This window comes from Plecotus auritus, assembly GCF_963455305.1.
Source record: "Plecotus auritus genome assembly, chromosome: 4".
NCBI lineage: Eukaryota > Metazoa > Chordata > Mammalia > Chiroptera > Vespertilionidae > Plecotus > Plecotus auritus.
Window position 1 is genome coordinate 61,533,182 of NC_137775.1, and position 15,729 is coordinate 61,548,910.

A 15,729-nucleotide genomic window follows, 5' to 3' on the forward strand; every position below is an offset into this window, starting at 1 on the left:
GGCAGTCAATTAGCATATTTCCTCCTTATTGGCTGTGGGTGCCGCTATTTGTGAGGGCGTGACAGTAAATTAGCATAGTCCCCCTTTATTAGATAGGATATTAGACAAAATAAAACATAAACATGACATTTGACCCAAGGTACTATAATTTTTATTACTCATTGTGGTGATGATGCAAGTTTTTGAACAGTTAGTTGATGGTGGTTGACTTTATATTTTAAAAGGCACAAAGATCAGATTACATTGTGAAAAAGTTCAGCAAAGCTAGACTTGTTACCTCAGAAGACCAAGGGACATTCCCTCTCAGAAGGAATGGGGACTTAATAGACACTGAGTTCAATATTTTCTCTCCTGAATGCAACTTTTTTTTGTAAATATTCTACACTTGTTTATAAACTCCCCAAGAGAATATCAATGACCCAGAAAAGGAATGCCTAGCCAAAAGGTGAGAGAAATACCTACTAGTGATCATCAGGTTATGTTCCAATTTTTTTATGTACTCTTAAAAAACTGGTTGGTTATCTGTAATTTTCTTCTATTATTAATAGTACAATCTTCTTATATTTTTACTCTGCATAGGTTATTATAAATAACTAGAGGCCCAATGCACGAAGATTCATGCAAGAATGGGCCTTCCTTCCCCTGGCTGCTGGCACCGCCTTCGCTCCGGACCGGAGCCGCCTTTCCACCTTCCCATGCTGCCTAGAGGCCCGGAGCTGCTGGGGCGGTGCAGAATACCCCGCCCCCAGCTGCTCAGTGCCTCCATCTGCAAATTAACTCACCATCTTTTTTGGTTAATTTGCATACTCACTCCTGATTGGCTGGTGGGTGTCACAAAGGTACGGTCAATTTGCATCTTTCTCTTTTATTAGTGTAGATTCTTAAAGAATATGCAGGATATAAATATAGGGATATAATACTTGAAATAAAATATATCACTGAACTCTGTCTCATCTCCCTTCATGTCCTTTCCAAAGATGACCTCTTCCATCTTCAAGTATTTAAAGATACTTTTATGTGGATGAAATCCCTCTTCTTTCCGCCTCCACTCACCACTTTAGTGGTTTCTATGACCACTATGCTTAGTGATAAATCCACTTCAAACTGCAATCTAATACTTGCATATCTACATGTATATGCATAAAAAACTGAAAGCAAATGTCATAAAACTATACCATGGCCTCTGATATTTTCTATTGTACATAATTCTATTTCACTAATACTGGTCACGTAACCAAAATGATTATGTGATCCTAATGGGTTCTGACCCACAGTTTGAAAAACAGTAGTCTAAGCCAGCCTCATTATATGCCCAGATATCTGAAAAAACTTATTAACTGGTTTCCCTTTCTCTATTTTTCCCCTTTTGATTCCCTATTCTATATAGCAGCATGAAGGACTCAAAGATAAATCAGATAATGTCATTCCTCTGCTCAAAGTTTTCTGCGGCTTCTTGCAATTACAATAAAATCCTCACAAGGCCTACATGATCTAACACCTGACTTCTCTGCAGCCTAATCTTATGTCCCTTCTCCCTTCCTCAATATGCTTTGGCCCCTTAGAACTTGTTTCAGTTCCTCCAGGACACCAGATTCTTGCCTATCTGGGTACAAGCTGTTCCCTTTTCCAGGAACACTCTTTCCCCAACTTCTTTAGCTTTTGGCTAAATTATTTTCTCTACAGAAAGGCTTTTCTTGACTACCCTAGTAGAAATAAGGCCATCCCTATTTAATTTTCTATCTCAGTCTATTGTTTGAACATTTACAACATTTGGAAAAATGAGAAAACATGGCAGCTAGAAAACTTTGATCAAGTAACAGGCAGGATGGGGTGGTGGGAGGAAGACCCAGAGCAGAAAATTTCAGTTTTGGGGCTGGGTCATATTCGTTTTCAGATCAAGAACTTGGATTTTAGAAGTGACTTCATTTGAGGTGTCTTGCTTATAATTACTGCCTTTTAATTTTTGTTTGGTATTGAGTCACATTAATTTTGAAAATGCTATTTCACTACAAAGAATGAAGGAATAGAAAGATGTAGTTACACATAGGCCAACAATCTAAAGACAGACTATCCGGTCTCAGAATTTAGTGTTGGCAGAGGTAATCAAAGTGATGGGCCCTATAGAAAGGCTGTCCTCAGGTGAAAGAGTCAGAGGCTGCTAGGCCAGCTCTTGCCAGCTGAGGGTTCTGTTAGATCTCTTCTTGACTCAGAACTTATTTAGAGGTATTTTTGTGGTGTCTTAATTAGAAAAATATTTCAATCCTTATACTATCCCTTTTCTAACTTCAGAGATCTTTCCTGTCATTGAAATCATGGATAACTTGCCAACTTTGTACACAGACAGTCCTGTTGAAGGGGAATTGTAAGCTTCTTTGTCCTAGAGACTAAAAGTCCCTATTTCTATTCCAGCAGTTCCAGATTTACAGATATTTGTACATGGTGTCAGCCCTCACTAGTAGTCAGCTGGAGGAAGAAGATGCAGAATATACCTGTGTTTGAGTTCAGGTGGGACTTGTAATCAACTAAATTTGCCTGAGTCTCAAGGTAGATGACCCGAGGAGGATTCCCTGAAGCCTGAGATTGGGAACATCATTTGAACTGTCAGGGGGTCTGATGCTTAGGAGGAGCACAACCTGGTTCCTGGCCCCTCCCTCTTGCCATTGGTGTCTTCTACTCTTAAGCATTAGGGTCCACTCCAGCTCCAGAAGAAGAGTTAGCTTACAAAGCGCAAGGCTTGCTCTAAAATATATTTACTTGTATTTTCTCATTTAATATTGCCCAGTATGCTCTCCAGCCTGGCCCTTTATCACAATATCATATTTATTTCTTCTCAACTCAGCCTAGGGGACCAGTACTGTGGCATGTTGTTCCCCATCTTTCCTATCCCCTATAATTCCTCAGTAAAGATTTGTGTTAATTATTTACCATTTTCTCCCCACTAAGGTTTAACCTGGAAGAGTGGCTACTATGGCCACATCTAATGAAGTATGGATGCTTTTAAAGGGAATAATTGTTCTAAATTCTCACAGGAAGACTCCATGTCAAAACTAATATATATCATCTCAATCCATCCTTAGGATTCCTGCATACAACCTTCAAACTCATGATTTAGTTACTTCATTTTAGAATAATACACTCAACTGTTTCCATGTCAGTCACTGACTTTTCTCAAGCAATGAATAATAAGGAAGATATGGCATTAACTAAAGTGGCCTTGCCATAAGGTTAAAGGAACATGAATAGCTGATCTATAACACCTATGAACCTTTGAAACAAATCCAGTTTCTTCCTAGGGCCAAGTTGCCTTGAATTACAATTTATTAAAAACAAAATGAACCTCGAATAGCTGCAGCAATCCCGAGAAAGAAAAACAAAGTAGGAGGGATCTCAACAGCAGATATCAAGCTGTATTACAAAACCACTGTTCTCAAAACTGTCTGGTACTGGCACAAGAACAGACATATAGACAAACGGAATAGAATAGAGAACCCAGAAATTGACCCAAACCACTATGCTCAATTAATATTTGACAAAGGAGGCAAGAGCATACAATGGAATCAAGAATAAATGGTGTTGGGAAAATTGGACAGATACAAAAAATGAAACTAGACCACCAACTTACACCATACACAAAAATAAACACAAAATGGATAAAGGACTTAAACGTAAGACAGGAAACCATAAAAATCTTAGAGGAATCCACAGGCAGCAAAATCTCAGACATATGCTGAAGCAGTATCTTCACCAATACAGCTGCTAGGGCAATGGAAACTAAAGAGAAAATAACAAATGGGACTACATCAAAATACAAAGCTTCTGCACAGCAAAAGAAAACATCAACAAAACAACAAGAAAGCCCACTGCACAGAAGAACATATTTGCCAATGTTATCACCGATAAGGGTTTAATCTCCAACATTTACAGGGAACTCATACAACTTAACAAAAGGAAGATAAACAACCCAATCAAAAAATGGGCAACAGACCTAAATAGATACTTTTCGAAAGAGGACATAAGGACGGCCAAGAAACATATGAAAATATGCTCAAAGTCACTAATCATCTGAGAGATGCAAATCAAAATAACAATGAGGTAGCATCTCACAATGGTTATCATCAACAAATCAACAAACGACAAGTGCTGGTTAGAATGTGGAGAAAAAGGAACCCTGGTGCACTGCTGGTGGGAATGCAGACTAGTGCAGCCACTGTGGAGAAGAGTATGGAGTTTCCTCAAAAAACTAAACATGGAACTCCCATTTGACCCAGTGATCCCACTTCTAAGAATATATCCCAAGAAACTAGAAACAACAATCAGAAAGTATGTATGCACCCCTATGTTCATAGCAACACAATTTACCATAGCTAAGATTTGGAAACAGCCTAAGTGCCCATCAGCAGATGAGTGGATTAAGAAACTGTGGTATATCTACACAATGGAATACTACCCTGCTGTAAAAAGGAAGGAACTTCTACCATTTGCAACAGGATGGATGAACCTGGAAAGCATTATGCTAAGCAAAATAAGTTAGTCAGAGAAAGATAAATATCACATGATCTCACTCATTTGTGGAATATAATGAACAACATAAACTGATGAACAAAAACAGATCCAGAGACATAAAAGTATCAATCAGACTGTCAAACCTCAGAGGGAAGGTAGGGGAGGGTGCAGGTAAGGGGGAGCGATCAACCAAAGGACTTGTATGCATGCATATAAGCATAACCAATGGCATATAAGCATAACCAATGCATATAAGCAGACACCAGGGGGGTGAGGGCATGAGCTGGGGGGGGGAGTGGAAAGGGGGGATAAGGACACAAATGTAATACCTTAATCAATAAAGAAAAATAAAAGAATACAAGAAGCATTTCAATATAATCTTAATTAAAATTGGTGATAAAAAATAAAGAGAAATGGGAATGGGAAACTTTTACAATTAGGGTAGATGTCAAAATTATGTATCCTAATCTGTTTTCCATAGTCAAGTTGAAACAATAAATTTATTACCTTAAAAAAAAAAAAAAAGAACAGGTCATTTAAAAAAAAAATGAACTGGCTATTTTTGGGCTAGGGTTTGAGCTATTACCTAAATCCCGATTTAAAATAGTTTGTGAGGGCTTCCTTCCTCCCTTCCTCCCTCTCTCCCTCCCTCCCTCCTTTCCTTTCTTCATTTTTATAATATCTTATTCTGGAATAATGTAACAAATAAGAAATATAGGAAGTCACTGGGAGTTCACCAGCATTTATGGAATTGTAAGGATGATCCATGGACAATGAGAACAATAACAATAAAACAGATTTCAACTGGCAAGAAACAGCATGTCATTGCCTGCAAGGGATGGCCAAGTCAGAAATCTGATTGTTTCATGTGTTTGGATAATGTAATATAACACAGATGCTGGACCAACTTATGCTATAATGATATCATATTTGATATTTTCTACTTAATTGTAATCAAAGTTCAATTTATTAGTGCAATTAAATATAATAAAATATATTTAAGGCATTTATTAGCCAAACTGATTAAAGAAAACAAAGTGGCATCATCCCCAAATGAAAGAAAACTGGACTAAGGCCAAAGATGAAGGGAACCATATGGATAGATAAGACATCACAGCAAGAGACTTAAAGCTGAGGACCCCTGTGTTTAAAAAGACTACAATGCTCTTCAGGGATTCACCACGCTGTCTACTGGCTTTGGGAAAATAACTTCTATTTCAATTTTATAAAACCAATATTTATGGTCAGTGCTTCCAAGTAGGTGTGCAAAAGCCTTTTAATTTTAAGTGGGAGGGTATAGTATTATCTCTGTGACTTCGTGAATGTTGAATCAAATTCCTTGTAGTTCATTTCTGTTATAACCTAATGTAAGAAATGTTACTATCTAAGAGGAATAAACTGAAGATGGAATCATAATTCTGTATGGTGGATGGATGACAACCATACAGCTTAGATATTTGAAGAACTAAACAGATTTAAAATATACAGTCCCTTTGTCCTCATAACCATATTAGTATTTTTAAACCACATACTTTGATTTTTGTTTTGAGATATACAGTCATAATACTTAAATATTCTAAGGATATAAGAAGAAAAGTTTTAGTCAAAATGCTTATCACTATAGAATTTGAGTAATAATATCCTAATAAAAGTAAATGGTATATTTTTTATCCATGCATGAACTCACAATTTGAAATCTAAAACTGATTATTCCTCATACATTACTTGATTAGAAAAACGGAACAGTGATGGAAGCTTCTAAAGTATTTCAAGAAGCATTGAAAAATAAACAAGACAAAGAAAAGTTAAATCTGAAGTAAAATCCCATTAATCACATATAAGTGGGGCTTCAGAAAAATGAGTCAGCAAATGTCATAAAACTGGAAACTACTTTATAACAGCATTGAGTATATTTCTTAAAACTTTAAAACTGACCATATTCCAACTGAAAATGTTATCTTCCTAAGTAGATAAGTTTTACTACAGATACACAGATCATATTTAGGCTATTTAATCTAGATTTTTTGCCAGGTGATTTTTAAGTAACCATTGTGATCAGACCTAAAGGATTTACAAAAGCTAGCTTAATAGTGAGTGATAGCACTAGATTGACTTAATAGCCATTTATCTGTGTTAATAAATAAAAATGAGGCCCTGGCCAAGTAGCTCAGTTGGTTAGAGTGTTTTCCCAATATGCCAAGGTTGTGGGTTCAATCCCTGATTAGGTCAAGACACATACAAGAAACAACCAATGAATGCATAAAAAAGTAGAACAGCAAATCGATGTTTCTCTCTCTTTTTCTTTCTTCCCTTTTTCTCTCTAAAATCAATCAATAAAAGAAATTTTAAAAATATAAATAGGAAATGAAAAAGGATGTATGAAAGAACAAATATCTAGGCAAAAAAATTAGGGGAGATATAAGCACATGTGTACACACATAGTCTCACCTCCCACTGAGACTGCATCCAATGCCCCCAACTCTTCTGCCAATCACAGATATGGGTGTACTAACACCCATATCAACCCATAACATTAGAATTTCAGGGGAGCTGAAGGCTCGGGCTACCCCTTTTTAAAAACATTTTTATTTACTTATTATTATTTCTTAATTTATTGGGGTGACATTGGTCAACATGAACATATAGGTTTCAGGTATGGGTTTCCCTGTTTCAAGATCTGTTTATTACACCATGTGCCCACCACCCTACCCACTTTTTAGTGCAACATAAGCACCATTTGTAAAGCTTCTGGCTAATTTGATCAATTGAGGCACTTAAAATCGATAATGCAAGTTCCAGAGTAAATGTTTTTATCAAATTGGTCTTTAATTAAATTTAGAAGATAACTGAAATTTCCATTTTGCTCTATGAAAAAAAAGAACTTTAACCAGATATCTGGCTGTTTAATATCATGTAGATAAAACATCTAAATAATTAGCTTGTTTTTCAATTTTTTAATCAAAATGTTTGCTATCTTTAGATGTAAAATGGATTAAGAATTAGTCATGATAACTCATTTTCTGTGACTTATAAAGAAAATGTGACTCAAAATAATGACCTATCCAATACACAAAGGGTAATTACTTTCATACCAGATATATTTTAAAGTCATCTCTTCACTTGGTCTAGAGTTACATAAAATAGAACATATTGCAATGTACTACATAAATATAATATTCAGTTATAATAAAATGTAAAATAAAATATAATGACTATCCTTGACTTTATCTTGTTAGGATTGTTGATTTGTTGAATAACGAATTAAAAAATAAATTCACTACTCTGAAATGGACTCACCTTGCAGGTGTCTCCAGTGCTCAGGAGTGTTCAAGCTGCCTGTGTCACGTCTGAGTACACTGGCTTCCTCAACAGCCCTGTAAAGCACATCAATTACATTCCAAGACATGTTAGTAATAGAGTGGAAGACGTTAAACAAGTTACAAGTGCTTGCAAGCAGCATTTATTTTTTAACACCCAGCAAAGCCATATATTCCTGGTCAGTGGGAGGATGTTAACTTATCGCTCACACAGAACTCATGTTAAGTAGATGGAATGGGATGTGGTTGCCAAATTAATGTCAGTGAAAAAAATAAGTATCTTCAGAATTTTAATAAACACTAGGGAGGGGTTTGAGGCATAGAATCATAGGCACCATTTCCCCCCATCTTTTAACATTCTAACCTGGCTTTCTGCTAAGAAAGATTAAGAGGATCACTTCTTTTATGCTAAACAATTACTCACTTCATTGACTAATTACAAATTTAAAAACCTGAAGAGCAGTTCTTCTATTGCCCTTAGAGATATCTAACTTATCTAAACTGTGGCTATTTAATCATGTGTTAGTCCAAACTCTCTTTTAATACCTAGTACCTCTGTTGGAGTTGTGGCTTATTAGAAATCAATCTTCTCAAGTTCAAATATCAAAACTTTTTTTAAATATTTTTTATTGATTTCAGAGAGTAAGGAGAGGGAGAGAAACATCAATGATGAGAGAAAATCATTGATCAGCTGCCTTCTGCACACCCCCCACTGGGGATCGAGCCCACAAACAGGGCATGTGCCCCCACCGGGAATCGAACCATGACCTGGTTCATAGGTCGACGCTCAACCACTGAGCCACGCCAGTCGGGCCAAATATCAGAACTTTAATATCTCTTTCTCCCCCTACTCCATCTCAATTACTGCCTAATTAACTAGCATCCTAAAGGCTTTCTTTTTATTAGAAAGTTAAAATTTGAATCTCTTTTATCACATATTGGTAGAATAAATTCAGGTGTCTTAGTGTCTCCCCCTCCCCCTCACCCCAGAGAGTCCCTACCTAGTTTCCCAATTCATATTTTACTTAAGGAGCCCAGGATTGTCAAGGGTAGGTTAGATTTCTCTTCTCAGAGTCGCTTGCACAGTTAAAAAAATAACAAAAACTTTTCTTTTAAAAGCACTCATCATCCTAGTAGCTTTAAGAAAACATCTTTGTTTAAGTATTATTTATTGTGTTCTGTTTCTCAGACTTTCTATGACAACATGTTTTTGGTTGTTTACCATATTCCATAGTAATTTCTCCCAAACATCAAGATAATATCAATTGTACTATTTATTTATTTTGTTATTTCTTTCTTTGGCAACAAATAATCTAAGGTAAGAGAAGTTAATAAAAAAGTCTTCTGAAACAAAGAAATGGTAGAAATGTTACTATTGAATCAATGAGTAAATATACTTTCTGTCGCTGCTACAAACTCATATAGTAGTTATGCAATTTCTGAATCTGGCATATAAAACAGTGCTAGTAAAGTGGGTATATATGACTTTTAAATAGCTCAGAATGAGCTGGATATACCCATACAAGATGGTCTTTTTTCACAAGGGACATGAATAATTTTGGCCAAATTCTTTTTAGAAAAGATGAATAATTTATTATACCCCCCTTTTACCCTTCTCAAAGTTTTACAAGCACCATAAGTAAATAAACATTAACATTTTCTTCAGAGAAGTTAAACATCCTTCCAGTACAAACTTGCAGAAGGAAAAACTCACACTACAAACATTACTTTGGGGAAAAGGAATTTACTTATTCATATTTAGTAGTTTTTGAAAATATATGTGTATTTCCAGTTTATATTTTGCCAAATTAATGTAACTTTTGAATGTCTCTTTTGTTTGGAGTAAGCAAAACAGTCTGGTCCTTGGGACTTGCAACATTGATTGAAACGGCAAACATTTCACCAAGATGTCAAAACAGGAAAAACGTCTGGCATAATCAGCACTGATAGTAGGATAAGAAAATACTGGCTAGTCTTATTGATGCAAAACTCTACTAAAGGACAATCTACATCGAGTTTGATTTTGAGAGTGATGATGTAGGTCTGTCTACCATATTTGTAGCTTGCATATTGAATTTCCTAAGCTCACTGACCTGTGACAATGAATAGAATTACTTTTATGTGGTCATAAACTTCAAATAAATATTCTTAAAAATAACACCTTAAGAAATTACACTTACAATATTCTTAATGGTAGAACAGCAATGCTTTATAAGATGTTTACATCTGAGAATTTAATCTACACAAATAATCCTGTGTATAGCTAAAGGATTCCTTCAAACTAAACTGTTTGTTATTGATCATTTTAATCCACTCACACAGATGTAAGATGAAACAGTGGAGTCAAGAGAAAGGGGTGCTAGCCCATGATTGAGAGCAGCTGAGTTTAACTAACTTTTCCATAACTAGTTATATTAACTTGGGAAAAGTCATCTAGCCTTTATTCATCTCTAAAATTTGGACTGCACCTTGGTCAGAATATTTTTGAAGATAAAATGAGACAATCCTATCTAATAAAGAGGGGATATGCTAATGACTGTCACACCCTCACAAAGATGATGGCGCCCATAGCCAATAAGGAGAGAATATGCTAATTGACTGCCACGCCCTCAAAGATGGTGGCACCTAGTCCCCTCAGCCCCACCGGGGCAGCAGGTGCACAGCACAGCCAGGCCCGCCCCCAGGAGGGTCCAGCAGCTCTGAGCACCTGCCTCCAGCGTCCCCCAGTCCCCTCAGCCCCACAGCTGCCCAGTGCCGGCCTGAGGCGCAGGCAAGCCTCGGATAGCAGCTGCCCAGCCACCCAGGGCCAGCCCAAGGCACAGGCAAGCCTCAGATGGCAACTTCCCAGATACCCAGGGCCACCCAAGGCTCAGGTAACCAGGGCCAGCCAAAGCTTGCACTGCTGGCAGTGGCAGTAGCAGAGGTGTGATGGGGGCATCGCCTTCCCCTGATCGCCGGGTCACCTCCCGCCTCTGAGGACTCCCATACTGTGAGAGGGGGCAGGCTGGGCTGAGGGACCCCCCTCCAGTGCATGAATTTTTATGCACCAGGCCTCTAGTATAGAATAAAAATGATTGAAAAGTTTAAAACTATAAACGTTAACCTCTTGATTGGTAATAACCACACAAGTAATAAAAAGTTGAAATACTATCTCCAAACTAACCTAGAAGTTGTATAACTTGGGGTGTTTCTGGCCTTCAATAAATCCTGAATAATTGTTATTTCCCTGAAGAAACATGGGTACTTTCACAAGTATGATTTAGCTATGGAAACAGGTACAATAGTCCCTCTTATCCATGGGGGATATGTTCCAAGACTCCCAATGGATGCCTGAAACCACATATAGTACTGAATCCTACATAATACTCCCACACACACACACACATATATACATACATACATACATACATACATACATACATACAATTTATGGCTTTTTGTTGGTATGTCCGAATTGCCAGCATCACTACTCTTGCAGTTTGGGGCTATTAAGTAAAATAAGGGTGACTTGAACATAAGCACTGTGATTACCAAGAAGCTATACTATGTGACAAACAGGTGGTGGTATCTACATGTGACAAACAGGTGGAGTCACTGGACATAGGGATGATTTACATCCCACAGAGTGAGACCACAGGATATTTCATCACACTACTTAGAACAGTGAACAATTTAAAACTTATTGTTTATTTCTGGAATTTCCATTTAATATTTTTGGACAACAGGTAACTGAAACCACAGAAAGAGAATCCAAGGATAAAGAAAGGCTACTGTAATTTAGTTTCAAAGTAAATTTTAATTTTTACATGAAGCACTTTGATTAATTGCTTCTTAATACTAACTGGACAACAGGGAGATCTTTAATTTGCTCTGCAATGTAGACACCTGCATGCACATCCTTCTTCAAAAAGGATGCCTGTCTGTCCCCCAATGGCCTCAAGGATCAGTGGGAGTTGCCCTATAAAGACAGTGAATGGCAAAGGGGTGGAGGGTGACTCAAATTCCTCACTTTGCCACTGTTCTGCCTAGGCTGCAAGGTGCTTCTGCAGGTTCATATCGCTTTATATGAGAAGGATCAAAGAGCAGAAACAATGCAAGGTGGTAAATCAGTGGAGAGAGTGGGGAGGGCTGGTGTGGAAAGATCAACGAGGAGATAGGAATATGAGGAGAGATTAGCTAGAGTGCAGTGGGAGAAAGAAGTTATAGGCTTAACAGCAGTTTTCTGGGCTCTTTCCTCTCTCCTTCCGGGTTTGAGCTTGTGAAAATCATTTCTTATTTGTTTGCTTCCTAAAACTATTTTTGAGAAGATAGGAAGCTGACAAAGCAAAATAGGAAAGGTAGTGACACAGATGAGTAAACTTGAGGCAGTCTCCAAATCTCACTCTGTGCTTCAGTGTTAGGGGTATTGCTTTTGCAAGCTCTCTGTAAGGCTGCTTAGCTTCCTAGCTCTCTGCCACTATTCATGGCTTGGGAAGAAACTCCCATGAGCCCAGTTAGTTCGGTAACTGTGCATTCTGGCCCTCAACAGTTGTTTCAGAATAAAACACCTTGGTTCTCAATGTTAAATCCAAGTTGAACTTTCAGAACCTGTAAAGAAAGAAGGAGCATATATGCATACAAGTTCTTTGGTTGAGGGGCGGGGGGTGTGGGGAAGAGAAAATGTTGGGGGCAGGCTAGAAGAGGTCAATGGGGGGGGGGAAAGGGGATATATGTAATACTTTCAACAATAAAGATTTTCTTAAAAAGAAAGAAGGAACAGAATGCAGTCCAGTTTAGTTTTAAACCTAAAAGGAAAATGAGAAGCCTGGGAGAAGCCAGACTCAAGAATGAAAGGGAAAAGGAGAGCAACCACTTCTGTAAGTTACTTCACTTTCCTCTGCCTTATTTCCCCTGTCTGGAAAATGGGAATGTAATATGTAAAGCTCTGATATTTGAAGAAAGTTTAAAAGAAATAATGTATGTGAAATACTGAGCACACTGCCTGGCACATTATGACAAAACTAGAGGCCCAGTGCATGAATTCATGCACGAGTTGGGTCCGGCCAGCATGCCCCAATGGGGGCCCACTGACTAGGCCAGCAGGGTGGAGGGGCTGTGGGAAGTTGGCCGGCCAGCCCCGCCCTCAATCAGGTGGGGGGAGGGGCAATCAGAGGTGCGGCTAGACGGGGGAGAGGCCATGGGCAGTTGGGCGAGGGGCCAATCAGGGCCTGGATCAGGCCAGTTGGCTGCCACAAGTGGGTGTCATAGCCACTGGTCATTCCGGTCGTTCTGGTCACTGGGTTTTTATATATATAGATAAATAATGGTAACTATTATTAAGGCTAAAATGGAATTTCTTCTTATGGTGCTAAATCAAGATAATTGTTACTACAACTTTTAAATCAAGATCAACTTTTAATTATGTGGTTATTTTTTTTCTAAAAAAAGTATGTAAAGTTCTCTTGTAAAATTTTCAAATAGAAATTCAGAACATCATATTATCATAGATTTCTAACCCTTTTAAATAGGGAAAAGTAAATATTTACCAAATAAGTTCAGAAGCTAAAGCCTAAAAAAACCTGCAACTCTGTATCTAAATTTAATCTAAGAGTATCTGTGTTGAGAGATGTCTGGGCTGTGAATGTGTTTGGAAAGCATAAACTTTCTCATTTGATAATTATCTTGGTTCGCTAGGAAAAAAAAAAGTTTGCTAATTGCAAAATTTGCAATTTCATGTAAAGATGAACATTCCTCCCCCACGCCCAGAATGTACATAAATATTATCTCAGTTTGAATACAGAGAAAAGGGTGGGGGTAAAAACAGCAAAAGGTGCTTCCATCCAACAATCTGCATAAAGTGGCCACTATGAATCAGGCACATATGAATCCAGTCAAAGCACCACCAAGGCACTGCTAAAAATAAAGTATCCCAGATATCCTAGTGTAAGAGGTAGTAGGATCTGGATTATGGAGATCTGGTAGGTTGTGGTAAGGAGAGAGCCCGGTTGGAGAGCGGAGAGTGCTTTGGTTAAGACCTGTCAGACAGACACAAAGCCCTGGCAGCTTAGGAGAAGGGGTCTTACCCCACCACTGCTGGGACTCATCTTTTCCCCAGCAAAGGGTCTGATGCATAGCAGACCCTCCATGTCTGGCCTCATATTCTACATCTGCCTCTCAGCCATGCCATTCATTCTTGATAGAGGCCTGAAGAGCAACTGGTCAGAGAAGAATAGCCTCTGCTTGGGAAAGGGTCCCAACCTAGAGAACCAAGCTGCAGTGGCTGTTTTCAGTGTAGTACAAAGTGCACTTGTGTTCAGGACCTCATGGACATCTTACTAAAATGTAGTTCCTTTTAGCCCCATAGAACAAAACCTTGGGCATGCATGAAGCACAGATGCTCACCAGTTCGGAGATAGTTTTCTTTGAGAAAGGGTTAAAATACAGTACAAAATAATGGCAGTGGGGCTAACCCCTTGAAATTTTTTTTTTTTCAATGTACCTAATTCATGAGTCACCTCTTTGGCCTTATTTTTAGGAGAAAAAAAAATGTGTTTTTTTTTTAAACATACTTTATATGTCCAAGAGGAATGGAGAGGGAGAAATAGAAACATCAACGATGAGAGAGGCTGCCTCCTGCATGCTCCCCACTGGGGATGAGCCTGCAAACCGAGCATGTGCCCTGTCCAGGAATCGAACTGTGACCTCCTAGTTCATAGGTTGTTGCTCAACCATTGAGCCACTGTGGCCAGGCAGGAAAAAAAAACACACATTTTTAACAGGCCTTTTCTTTTTCTTTTAAATCTTTTCCCTATTTGTGCTGTTCTTGCCTTACAACTGGAAGGTACTGGCAAGCTACAAGCATCACGTTCCTGAAAATAATGGCTAAATAGCAGTCACAGCCAAATGAGTTGGGTTTAAGGCCTGACCCCACATTAGCCATGAAACTTGGGCAAATCTCTTTACTTCTAGGTTCCTCTATTTCCAAATCCCTATGACATAGAATATCTTCTTCTTGAATTGAAGAGTACATGTGGTTTTATGTGTAAAGAGTTAAGTAGAGTATGGCCCAGAGGTGATCAATAAGGTCCTGAAACCTACACAAACCTTACTGAAATGCACTACCAATCTCATTTCTTACCGTGGTGGTTTATACATCCTTCCTCAAGCATTTTCCAGCTCTCTTATACTCCTCCCTTTGTTGATTATCCCTTTCTCCCTCTTCCTCAGCTACGGAAGGAAATCCAAATAACTCCTCTCTCTCTTCTGCTCTGCTCTCCCAGTTCCCTTAATCCTAGGTCAGCCCACTACTCCTGTGTCAGAACATACTTCTCTCACAACACATGTGCAGTTGAGCCATAATTATGTGCTTGTCTATCATGCCCATTAGACGATGTGAAGTACAGTCATTCTTAAATCCTCAGCACTTAGCTTGGTGCCTGGCAGGTAATAGGTAGTCAAGCCATATACACAGTGATGTAATTTTTCCGAATGTATTAGAATGGATGGATGGATTCATGCGTGGGTGGCTAGACAGTGTGCTTTGGGGGAGGCAATGGAGAATTGGGTGGTTGTCTTAGCGTCCTTTCCCCAACTCCCCTCCTAAACCCCCAGCTGAAGGATAATGGCCTCCTACGAAGATCCAGATCCAGGGGTTTCTCTGCTTTGGGACACAGCTCTCCAGGGCACCGGCAGGGGGCGGCGTTGTCACGCAGCTGGATGCTCCCCGGGTGACCGGCCCCGCCCCCTCAAGGCGCGCGGCTTTGGCGGGTAGGCCCTGGCTCCCCCAGTTCCAAGGGGCGGACAGTTAGTTCTTCCTCCGACTGGACTGCTGGGTGGCGTGGGCCGCGGGAGGCAGTTTTCCGCTTCTCCCCCCAGGCGCGCTCCCCTTAGCCCGCACCTCAGCGAGTCTCCCAGCCTCTACGCTGCGGGA

At 39.0% G+C, this 15,729-nt stretch overlaps 1 long non-coding RNA gene across 2 annotated transcripts in view; it reads right to left on the reverse strand.

The window, feature by feature from the left end:
- Nucleotides 1-15,729, reverse strand: part of LOC308247096 — a 313,281-nt gene that overhangs the window by 297,100 nt on the left and 452 nt on the right. For both annotated transcript variants that reach the window (XR_013960452.1, XR_013960453.1), the window contains exon 2: nucleotides 7,801-7,877. This is a non-coding gene — a long non-coding RNA (uncharacterized lncRNA). The remainder of the gene's footprint in view (nucleotides 1-7,800; nucleotides 7,878-15,729) is intronic.